General features: G+C 37.0%; 1 protein-coding gene across 2 annotated transcripts in view; it reads right to left on the reverse strand.

The window, feature by feature from the left end:
* Window positions 1–84: 84 nt before the first annotated feature.
* The window catches only part of LOC138963099 (serine-rich adhesin for platelets-like), a 72406-nt gene continuing 60135 nt past the window's right edge, over window positions 85–12355 (reverse strand). For both annotated transcript variants that reach the window (XM_070335132.1, XM_070335137.1), the window contains exon 14: window positions 85–10028. The gene's annotated coding sequence lies outside the window, so the exon portion shown is untranslated. The remainder of the gene's footprint in view (window positions 10029–12355) is intronic.

Below are 12355 nucleotides of genomic sequence, written 5' to 3' on the forward strand. Positions count from 1 at the left end.
GAAAACAGATGTAAGCAAAGAATACACACACACACAAGCACGAGAAAAAAAGCCACACATCCTTATTATATCAGTCTGGGAAGATACTGTCAATACTTTTAATTGTTTGTGCATAAAACTTTGGTACCAAATGAGTCTGACAACAATGAACCATGATACTCATTTATCCATCCAGTGTCATGCCCCCCCCCCCCCCCCCAACTCGTCTCACCTTAAAAAATTACAAAGGGGAATACAACTCTGCAGTGTAAGAAAGAAAGTTTAAAAAAATGTTAGCATGTGGAAACTGTTCCAGTGCTCTGCATTCACTTCAGGTTTACATTGGCTACCGAAAGTGAATACAAGTCTACATTGAAGGATTAACTTTACTTATCATTTATTTCTAAAAACTTTCTCATCAAAACCTACAAAGCTGAACTAATGTACTGCATATGAACCAGAATCCCACCTTCGAAGAAAAGAAAATACGTTCAGCACAAAGAATGCTAAAACATATTTTTTGTTTCATTTTACAATTATTCAATTATAAAAGTAATAGTAGATATAACGTATACGTCCAATAGCATCTACCTGTCACGCAATGATGATGTATACAGCTTCATGAAAATTAAACAACAATTGAACACACACACACATCTTGGCAACAATGCAATCCACTGAATACACAGTACAACACAATAATATATAATACCATGGACCTTGCCAAAGCTATGATTAAGATTTTGGTTTCTGAATTATTTAAAATTCTAACTTAGCAGACAAATCACTCCAGTCATGTTTCTCTCTAAAAGACATGTAACAAAGCATTTTTCATTGTGTGTCTAAATCACTTTCACTTTTCAACAGAATGTCAAGCAGATCTCCTTTAAGCTCGACAAATTTAAAATACTTCCGATGTGATCTTCACCCAGTCAAATTTTGTATTACAAGCATTTCAGATGTTACACATTATAAATTTAAGCAGGTATTTAAAATCCCCTGATATAGTCAAGTCAGCCTGAAACAAAAAGAATAACAAGTCGCGGTTCTTTTTTTCTTTTGGGTCAGTACATGCATTTGCAAAGACAGTAGCAAGACCTGGCTTAAATAGTCATGATTTCTTTTCACTGGCTGTTTCCACAAGAAAAACACGAGCACTTGACTATTGAGTGCCTTGCAATACCATTCACATGTATCAAAATGGTGAAGCAAGACATTGTACAACATGGTACATTTGTACTAACAATCCTTCAATTTTCCTTTGCAATAAAACTCATGCACATAGTGCAATCATTACAGTATCAAAAGTGATCTGTAATCACAACTGCGTTGGATGCTGATCTCACACATATGTACATCACATGGCTTTGAAAACGGGGACAAGTATGACCCCCAAAAGCGGCGTATGGCTGCCTGAATGGCGGGGTAAAAACGGTCATACACATAAAAGATCATGGCAGTTTCAACCAAAGAACAAAGAAGAAGAGGCTTTGATAACCCGAACAAGTCAAATACCGACCCTATACGCTCATGTTCACCGTTTTCCGACGATGCAATCCTATCAAGCTCTCAAAAATAATTTCAAACAGTGGTGTGTTCCTTGCATGGAAACTGTCTGGTCGTCCTATGAAAATACCATCTTATAATGTTTACCTTAAAATGCAACAATCCAGAAGAATTAATAGTATGGATTGTTTTTGCGAATTTTGGTGACAAGAAGAAGTCGCCATTGCCATGATCTTTTAAGTGTTTACCATTTCCAAGCACTGTTGATGAACCACGATTTCATCAAACAATGCAGTGTCTTACAGCGGAATTCTAATGAAGAGGCATAACAAAGTACAAAAGAAAGCTAAAGGATCTTCACAGTTGAAAGCGTGGCCACACTTGTAGATGATGCCCTACCTGAAATCTCACTTTTAAGTTTTTGATATACAGTATGTCAAAGATGTGGACCACAATCACGTCTGGTCTGTAATCTGCTATACCTTTCTTTCACGATTGATGGCAAATGTTTGTGATCTTCAATAATACGACTGTGTTTAAGGTACAGGAGTGATCAAAAACTGGCCTTGAATACAGTAGATTATATTTCTGTGAAACGGAACTAGAATTTAACCTAAATAAATGTTATTACACCAAACTGAGAAAAAAAATAACATGCAAAACTGATAAAATGTGAGTAGCAGTAGAAAGAAAGAATTCAAGAAGCTATGAGCCAATTTTCATTATTTATTATTTCAGAGCTAAAACACACAATGTTACAATGGACATTTTAATATAATCATTTTGAGAATCAATCAATACCGTCTCTTTTATCACAATGCTTTATGACACAGAACAACTGACTTTACAGGCACATAAATACAATGTTGAGTTAAGATTTGACTCGGGTCATTTCACAACGGAAATTCCAAATGTCCAAGTAGAACAAATCAGACATTATAACCATTCATCGAAAGAAGTGCTCACTAAGAAAAAATGCTGTTAAATCGCCATTTTTCAGCTTGAAACAACACCAATATAACTAAAAGGAAGTACTGTTCTTGTTTGAGCAAATCAATTCATTAATAAAACATGGATTTGTAAACAAAGAACAACTAACTGTGAAATATCCCTTCTACTCCCTTTTGACTTTCATAATACATTTTCTGTTACAACTTACACTCATTGTTATTGTCACTATTTCTCATCTCCTTTTTTTGTTCTACTTTCTTCACCTTCTATAACATCCACACTATTACATTCATTTCTATATTTAAACAAAAAGAGAACACACCAGTAACCAGGTTAGGTACTTGTTTTTATTATTTATTTATTTATATATATTCCTTTCTCATTTTATTCTCGGTTTTCCTCTTTTGAATGATGCCTACCCTCTTTCGACATCAATATGTACTTTTCTTAGTCTTACCATTTTTCTTTTTGTTACTTGTTTGAAAATATTCCCAGGATATCTGTTCAGTAATAGCACTACATTGGGCCTGCTCTAAGATGAGTATTCTTGTTTCGTATCTCAGTTCACATTTCTTTTTTTAAAGCTTTCATATTGTAAAAAACAGTTATAGTTCATTATACACACAAGAAAGCGGCGGAAATGAGGTACTTAACCCGAAGAGCTACAAGACTGATACAGTCTGTAGAAGGACAATGAAAGCATAGTACAGCACACGAAAGTTAATACACATTGAAGAAATCGGTATGCTTAAAACAGCATTGTCCAACTTTACAATCATTGCGTAAAACTTACATTTTCTTTTACAATCATATTCATCTTAGTAATGGCTCATGAAAATGAAGAACCACATACACTCGCACACCCTTCATCAAGTCCACGTCCCCTAAAATTAAAAAGTAAATAAATAAATCAAAAGAAAACACAAACGGCAACAAAAAAGATCAAGGTTAAAGTGGGGAAGAGACTCAGCAGATCGCCCAAGAAATTATGCCTATTTTTTTCAATTTAGTATCTGTAAGACCTGATTTTTTAAAAGCTACTTATTCAAAAGTAGCAATAATGTATCCATGAAACAACCTGATTCACTTGAAACCTGAAATCATTTTTAGCTGAAAGTAAATCTTCAAATTTAACAGTTGTTTACTGCCATATGTGGCCCATGAGTTTTGTCTTATCTTATTATTGCTGTTGAAAGTAAAGACTACTCTCATTAAACACCAACAATTTACACAAAAAAGGAAGCATTTACAAAAAGCAATCAAGATCACAAAACCAAAACCATTTCACAAAGTAAGCAAAATAAGCTCATGATTTTGATTCTGCATAATACCCAACTGTTATGAATAAAAAGATATTTAGCTAGTCAAGATAATGACCTAAAAAGTAAGCAAATTATATATATCTGCTGATGCAAATCATTAATGATCAGTGCACACAAATGAAGATAGATGCATATGTGTTAACATCATCATGATCGACTCAAGGGACCATTCAATGTACTTAACACAATCCATTGCCCATAGTTCTCAATTGTGTTTGAGAAACCACAAGCACTATAGGCTAACAAGACGTCACATTATGTCAGTGAAGTTATGGTACCTCTCATATTTTGCTAGCTAAGCTTGCTTCCATGATTTCATTTCCTCAAGACTCTAAATTGAACACTGAAGACTTTGCAAACATTATTCCAACTTTCAATTAAAAACAAATAACATGTGACCAAAAGATCAAACATCAAATACAATTATGTTACAGTGATTAATACAACTTTTTTCACCAGATGTTAGGCACACCAAGAAATTGAAACATTCACAATAATACTAGCCAAAAAGGAAGAAAAATGCCAAGAAAAATACCTGTTTTCACTTCAGGTTGTGTCTCTCAAACTGTATTATTTACAAATCACACCTCTTGCGTTTGATCCGTCTTACAAGCTATCTTCAAATATCTACATCCTCTCATCAGACTGTCCATGCCACCAAACCTTGGATATTGTAACCGCCAAAACTATTTCTAATTAATTTCTCTCGCAAGCAACTTTCTTCAGCTCATCTCTTGATACATCAATCAGTCTCACAAAATTATCACAACCACCCACCATCTTTTTTCACATCCTATGTACAGTACACAGACAGGGGAAGAAGAGAGAAGGTGTGGGGGTGCGGCAGGGACTTTTACAAACAAAGCTAACAAAATCAGAAAAAAAAGAATAAAAAAGGACACAAATAAAATACTGACAAATGACTAAAAAGGGCATTGCTCCATTGAAATACTGTCCAAACACAGGCCATAACTCAATCAAAATTTTTTTTTTTACACAAACAGTAACCTCCCTGAACAACATTATGGCTTACTATGTCAACCCATTCCGATTACATCGCTCAATGGCTATTGCCAGTATATCTCTCTGACCGGACGCGAAACTCCTGCGCGAATCTATCAAAACAAGTTATCTCCCATATGTTGTTTGCGAGCCGTGTTCGCGAGACGAAAATAATTGCAGATTGGCTGACTTCGACAGTGATCTTCGTTCTGTTCTTAATAAAGACATCGTTCTAAGGTCAAAACAAGTCAACATTTTGGGACTGCTGCCGGAAAGAGACCGTAATATATGGTTGCATCACTACAGAAAAAATCGTCTGCTTCAGCGAACGCCGAAACCAAACGGTTGATTATCACGTGACACTTTTGCCATATTTAGAGTTGTTTGCACAGCAAATACAGCCGCGAAAAAATAGCTCCTTTGAAACTGTCCTACAAATCAATTCCTTTGTAATTTAAAAATTACACAACACCATGAAAAATCATTATCGACGATTGCGAATCTGCTTATATCCATAACACATTACAAAAAGCTCTAAATATGTAAAAAAAAAAAAAAATTTAAAAAATCGGTTTCCTTGCCAGACAAGGAAACTCAAGGCATCCTGTCAGGGAGAGAATGAGCCGAACTCATTTTGACCTGAGGTCAGGATGATGTCAACCATCAATTGCAAGAGCAGTAAGTTCACCGAATGTGCCTTAAAACTCATCTTTCATTGTCTTATGAACACTGCATTAATGCAGCTAAAATGAAATCAGTGTCACAAAATCTGCGAGACAGACACCCCCCCCCCCCCCCCCCCCCCCCAACTGGCCAAAAAGATGAACAGGGAAAAGCATGAACATATGCCTTAGTTTCAGGGTGCAAATTTGAAGCAGTAAGCTTAGAAAATGTTCAGTGTTTTTGATTTTCATGTAAAGTGTCAGTACTCTGCATGTCTCACCCTACACTCCTTATTTTGTGATTGCATCAAGTGCTTGTACACTCCCAACAGAAATAAAGTTGCAATCTGTTCTTTTCTATCTCATGAAAGGACAGAAATGAAGTATCCACCAACATGCTGCAAGCTACATATATATAATTCAGTTCCTACATACCACACAGATGAACAAAGAAAGACACAAATGAAATGCAAAATATTTGAATAAATGTCAAAAGGAAGATTGTGTAGGGAGAACATTGTGAAAAGTTCACACTAAGGAAACAACAAAGTGAAACCATAGATTATAGGCAAGATTGAAACCAAGCAGAAATTCCCCTTTAAGACAATGCTGCAGGCGTTTTTTGTTTAATAAATTACAGATCATTTTGATTTTCACCAAGTCTCTCCACTCACATTCATGCCTTCATGAAGTCAAACATGTTTCGAGTTTTCTCACCACTTTTCTGTCCACCCTGATGAGATGAAGATTTGATGGTTCATTCATTCATCATAGGTATAACATGACCACACACCAAAAAAAGGACTGAATACATCAAAAATGAAGCCACACACCAACAGAGAAGAAACTGTATTATTTATGTTTGATGAATGAGCACTCATGATAAATATGGTCCAGTGTGAACATTTTCATAGCATTAAAAAGCTGCCTTTCAGTCTGAGACACCTGTCCCAATTCTGTTTTCTTCCTTGAAAAAATACATAACAAGTCGCGTAAGGCGAAAATACAATATTTAGTCAAGTACATGTAGCTGTCGAACTCACAGAATGAAACTGAACGCAATGCCATTTTTCAGCAAGACCGTATACTCGTAGCATCGTCAGTCCACCGCTCATGACAAAGGCAGTGAAATTGACAAGAAGAGCGGGGTAGTAGTTGCGCTAAGAAGGATAGCACGCTTTTCTGTACCTCTCTTTGTTTTAACTTTCTGAGCGTGTTTTTAATCCAAACATATCATATCTATATGTTTTTGGAATCAGGAACCGACAAGGAATAAGATGAAAGTGTTTTTAAATTGATTTGGACAATTTAATTTTGATAATAATTTTTATATATTTAATTTTCAGAGCTTGTTTTTAATCAGAATATAACATATTTATATGTTTTTGGAATCAGCAAATGATGGAGAATAAGATAAACGTAAATTTGGATCGTTTTATAAATTTTTATTTTTTTTTACAATTTTCCGATTTTTAATGACCAAAGTCATTAATTAATTTTTAAGCCACCAAGCTGAAATGCAATACCGAAGTCCGGGCTTCGTCGAAGATTACTTGACCAAAATTTCAACCAATTTGGTTGAAAAATGAGGGCGTGACAGTGCCGCCTCAACTTTCACGAAAAGCCGGATATGACGTCATCAAAGACATTTATCAAAAAAATGAAAAAAACGTTCGGGGATTTCATACCCAGGAACTCTCATGTCAAATTTCATAAAGATCGGTCCAGTAGTTTAGTCTGAATCGCTCTACACACACACACACACACACACACAGACACACAGACACACAGACACACGCACATACACCACGACCCTCGTTTCGATTCCCCCTCGATGTTAAAATATTTAGTCAAAACTTGACTAAATATAAAAAGGATTACCATATGTGAATTCCCATCAGCGTTCTGTTACTACCAATAGTCCTAAAAAAATGCACACAATTAGAATCTAGATAATAGCTAGGCAGTAAACAACATTTAGAATTAGTGCATTTTTATTCTTGAACTAACAATTTTGCTTATCCAGAAAAAAATGAATCTAAGTCTTATGTACAGAAAGGAATTATGAATCATGTCCAAAATACCTGGTCTGGGTATATATATTTCACAGATATCCCCTTGGGGTTGTCAGATGAGGGTAGTCTCCCATGCCAACAGAAGCTACCATTCAGAGAGTGGTTTGCTTCTTAGTTGGATACCATGGGTTGACAACTCTCGCCATCAGTACCAGTGACTACCACCTGACCACTGATGAGACACAATAGTGTCGAAACACGTGTCTGCTCTAGGTACAAAAACAATGGTCCTCCTCAGGACCAGATTACCTTGTGATACGTCCCCCACAAAGGGACTTTGCTCTGTAAATCTCGGTCCCCCTTGAGGAGGGTCTGATGCTCCCAATAGGCTGTCTCTCTCTTTCTCTGCTAAGAGATTTTAACAAATCTCGGAAGAAAGTCTCTGCTGACTTTCAATTGTTTCTTTCACAATTTCTGATGTTTTATATATATATAAAACACACAAGCAAGCCAGATTGCTTGAGCCAAGCCTCTAGTACTACCACAAGCTGCATTGATGCTGTTATTTTAAAATGCTGAAATTGGTTGTACCATGAAACTGAAAGCACATCACTTAATGATCCTTACAGTTAAAGAGACAAATGCCAACTATTCATTTTTGGAGGATATCAGTATGCAATTTTTCTGTTTTCAAAAATTGCTTCAAATTATCTCCCTTTTTCCCCACAATTTGTTTTTACTGAGGGGGTATTTTAAAGGTATATCCCAGAGAGAAAAAAAGCAACCAACACGTTGTTGACCTAATTCTCTCGATTTCATTGCTTTCAAGTGGAAATCATATTTCTTAGAATGTTTCACAAAATAAAAATCAAGGGAGGCAATTATTATGATAAAATAATAAAAAGAAGGAAACTGTACATATTCAATGAAGTATACCTTTAAAATAAGATGCGATCCATACTATCACTTTAATGGAAATAGTTTTTACAATGTGTGTTCTATTTAAAAATCAAAAATTCTGATAGCCCCAACAATGTCCGTGTAAGTTTGTCTTGAATTCTGAGAGTTTTAGCACTAAATGCCTTGCAGCCTATATGCAGTCTTATTAGCATGACACTCCTTTTCTTTTTCTTAAATTCCAGCATTTCAAACTGGTTTCTTTTTCCTAACTTTCACCGTGGTCGACCCAGAGCCTCACAAAAATGTCTGTATCTCTGAAACTATTGGGTGATGGTTAACAGACTGTGAGGAGCTGCATGGGGGTTAATGGTCCTGACACTGTGACAGTGGTGGACTTATGACTGCCACTACCGACAAGTCTGAACATAATCGAGTGCCAACATTTTAGAAAGAACATTTCTACTGGTTATGCATGTTTGGAATTCTCTCTCTGCCAGAAATATTCTGGGATAGGTCGATCTCTAAATTTAAAGCCTGATGCGATAGCTTCACAAATCCCTGCAACAGTGCCCACATTCCTGTTGGGTCCAATGACGGTGTATTTTTTTAAGCAAACGGAATCACTGACAATAGACTTCATATCAAAACGTTCATTGCGAAGAAAGTCTCAAGAAGGAAATTGAAAGATACAAACAGTTTACTGAGACAGATTTTAACCTTAAGTCTCTGTGCCTCATTTTAGGGGACTCAGTTTTCTCGATGTAAGCAAAAAATATGACAGCTTCAAAGAGAACTCTCAGTTTCCTTTAATAAATACACACTAATAACACTGATTTTCATGGAAATCAACTTCATCTGTCTATCCTCTTAATCTGAAGATAGACACTGGGTTCAGGTGGGCTTGGTAAGGCCCCCCCCAAAAAAAGGTCTGTTTACGGTAACATAGGCCAAAAAATAGGGTCGGTAGTTCGGGATTTTTTTTTTTTTTTTTCCCAAAAAACCATATTTTTACGTTATTTTGCCAAAAAAACAAGATTTTTTTTTTTTTTCCCCCAAATGCCAAAAAAGTCTAGGGTCGTGCGAAAAAACTAGGGTCGGTCGGGTTACCGTAAACAGACCTATTTTTTTTTTGTGGCCTAAACAAAGTAATGAGTACCAAGAAAAATACAACCAGTCCTACACACACTACCATTTCACGCTGGACTCTCTCTTGCCAATTTTTGAGGGAGCTTTTTTCAAAACAGTCTAGACAGGATTATCAATTTTGGCAAAATCAAGATGCCAACGAGGCAACATGTATTCCAGGTCAAATGAGGAATAAACAACCACCACAGCAAGGCAACTAGACACGTAAGGCAGGTAAAATGCCCACAAACTCCTAATACATGGACCCACACACACGAATAATAAGCCACAAGCACACAGACTATCTGACACTGTGGGTACAGCAGTGTAAGGCCAAAAATACAATGCTGGTGGCATGAAGGGTGGGGACCGACAGTCAATGGACACATCGGGCGGGATACATCATGCTCCTGCACACACCCGCATTGAACATGGGCAGGCAGGTTGTGCAGCATGAGGGTGGGTAGCCTAGGCAAGGAAGACAGGCAGGCAGGCCAGCGATCTGTACAATGACTAGCTGGAGCTGGGTTTGGATGATTCTAGAATCTGCTTCAGCAAGCTCTCCACTGCAACATGCAACACAACACACGCAAAGTTAGCACGACTCCAACAGACAGCACCCTCTTTCATGTTCAGGGTAATCTATTGCTTTTTCTATTACCTGACAAGCGCAGCACATTTAAATTGTGATAAAAGTGTTTGGTAAAAACTATTCACTAAAAAGCAGCCATGCACTGAGACATTACACTGTTCAGTGTTAGTCACTGTTGTCAATGCGTTTTGACAGGATATGCTCTGTAGCTTCACATTTCTTTTGAAGCCAAATTTTCTTTATAAAGCACTACAGGCAGGTTTCACGGTATTGAGACATTCTATTGACTGCACAATGTGCTCTGATTTCTAACTTGCTGAACCAATTTTCTCAGTGTTTTTTTTCATATGCAATGCACAAATGTGTCATTTTGAATACAATTCTAAAAAAAAAAATCGTTTGAGTTGTTTTGTTGGCATTTTATGCACATGTGTTTGGTAGCGATCGTGTGAATCCTGACAGACGCCATTTCCTTCTGCATGACAGAAGCCAACCATTGATGTGAAAATTGAAACGAAAAGGCACTCAATTCACACTGAATGGTCATATTTGATAGCAGAGCTGCAATATCTAACCATACAAACAAAAACAAAAGCACAAATATGAATTTTGCATTACATATTTTGCACACAAAAAATCGAATCGAGAACTGGAAGCTGTCTGTCCGAAAAACTAAGTCTTCACAGATAAACCAAGTAAGCTTATTTTACCACAAGAAATGATAACATGATTTTATTTTGACATTGAAAACACACCTTTATAGTCTGTACTTCATAGGAAAGCATTTACAATGACCGAAATTTCGCGAAATTCCGCGCCGTGTCCATTTCTTGGAATGTCCGACCGTCGTCTGTCAGGGGTTTCCAACGATCGCTACTTTCACTTTCGTTGTCATTTTCGGGCAATCCTATGCCGTATGTGACATATTACACACTTTTCACAGTTGAGGCCGAAGGCGTGATTTGTGATTATTTTTTCAGGTGAGATTTTATTGTTTTTGTTGCCTTTTTGTCGAGTAATATGCCGTCTGTCAGCCAACGATCGCTACCACACGATCGCTACCTCTTCATGCTCGATCAGATTTTTAGCTTTTTCAATGATTATAGAAGTTTGATTAACGTTTCCTTTGCAGTTCTGGATCGGTAGGGTAAAGGTATCTAATTTCGACATAAGATCTTGGGGGTACCTAAATCCGACCGATTTTCCAAGTCACATCAATGACGAGGTGCGCACGTCATCACAACAGAAGGAATGCCATTCATACACGGGCCATTCATGAACCGGTTGATGACGCGATTTTACGGACCAATCGTTTTGTCGCGAGAGTTATTTGCGTCATCGGCACCGCGGCGCGAAAATTTGCCTTGCAAGTGTCTTCTAAAGTTTTAACGTTGAGGGGGGAATCGAGACAAGGGTGTGGTGTATGTGTGTGTGTGCGTGTGTGTGTAGAGCGATTCAGACCAAACTACTAGACCGATCTTTATGAAATTTTACATGAGTGTTTCTGGGAATGATATCCCCGGACGTTTTGTTTCTTTTTTTTGATACATACCTTTGATGACGTCATATCCGGCTTTTTGTAAAAGTTGAGGCGGCACTGTCACACCCTCATTTTTCAATCAAATTGATTGAAATTTTGGCCAAGCAATCATCGACGAAGGCCGGACTTCGGTATTGCATTTCAGCTTGGTGGCTTAAAAATTAATTAATGACTTTGGTCATTAAAAATCTGAAAATTGTAAAAAAAAATAATAATTTATAAAACGATCCAAATTTACGTTCATCTTATTCTTCATCATTTTCTGATTCCAAAAACATATAAATATGTTATATTTGGATTAAAAACAAGCTCTAAAAATTAAAAATATAAACATTATGATCAAAATTAAAGGCACAGTAAGCCTCCCGTAAACCATCACAGATACGGTCAGGCTTTTACACACAGTACAAACACCCTTTCATTTAAACACTCACCGATTGAGAACATCCTAGGTGCCCTCCGTGAAGAGCGAACAATTTTCAAAGAATTTATTTTTGCGTGGTTTATCTTACCCCTGAGCCATCGTGAACTCGTGTCATCCAGTTTCCCTTTTTCACAATGTAGTCGTCAGTTAGTCATTTGAATGTGACTCGATGTGAGCTTATCTACAATAGCACGTTTTTATGCACGAAACAAACGGCTGTGGTTCACAAGAACTCTAGCGATGGCTTTTGACTGTTGAGAGGAACGGCGATATGCACTGTAAACCGTCGTCTGCGACGACCCTTGCGTGACCCTGCTTCCGGGCTTTTCTGATCTTG

Source organism: Littorina saxatilis, linkage group LG1, assembly GCF_037325665.1.
Source record: "Littorina saxatilis isolate snail1 linkage group LG1, US_GU_Lsax_2.0, whole genome shotgun sequence".
NCBI lineage: Eukaryota > Metazoa > Mollusca > Gastropoda > Littorinimorpha > Littorinidae > Littorina > Littorina saxatilis.